Genomic DNA, 511 nt, shown 5'->3' on the forward strand with positions numbered 1-511 from the left:
CTTCTGTGCGCTCCCCGGGTCGTCGGGGGCTACTCACGACCCTGTCATAACTGCTTGCAGTTCTAGTTATTTATTGTTTTTCACACAGTGTACATTGAAACAATTCTTCTGGAACATGTACCATTCCGGTTGCTGGAGTGCAGAGATCTTGGAACCACCTTCTACATGAGTCAAATTGGGTCTATAAAGATAAAATAAAATAATACAAATAATAAAAAAAATATTTGAAAAAAATCAAAGGATGTTTTTTTGAGAAAAGAAGCTTTGTGTTATGTGTAGGGGAGTTAGCTGAGTTCATCAGAAGTATTTTGACATGAATAGGTCAAAATGGCAAGCCGCATAATTTTCCAATGTCGAATATCCAATGTCCAATATAAAACCAACTTTACCACGGTTCAGCGCGAGTAGAAGTTTGGTCAATGTTTTCTTTCTTTCATTCCAATTTCGGGTCTGTCAGTCACAGTGAAAACCGGGGACATTTCCGGGGACAGGTCACCGAAACCGGGGATTG

The sequence above is a fragment of the Sander vitreus genome, chromosome 6, assembly GCF_031162955.1.
Source record: "Sander vitreus isolate 19-12246 chromosome 6, sanVit1, whole genome shotgun sequence".
NCBI lineage: Eukaryota > Metazoa > Chordata > Actinopteri > Perciformes > Percidae > Sander > Sander vitreus.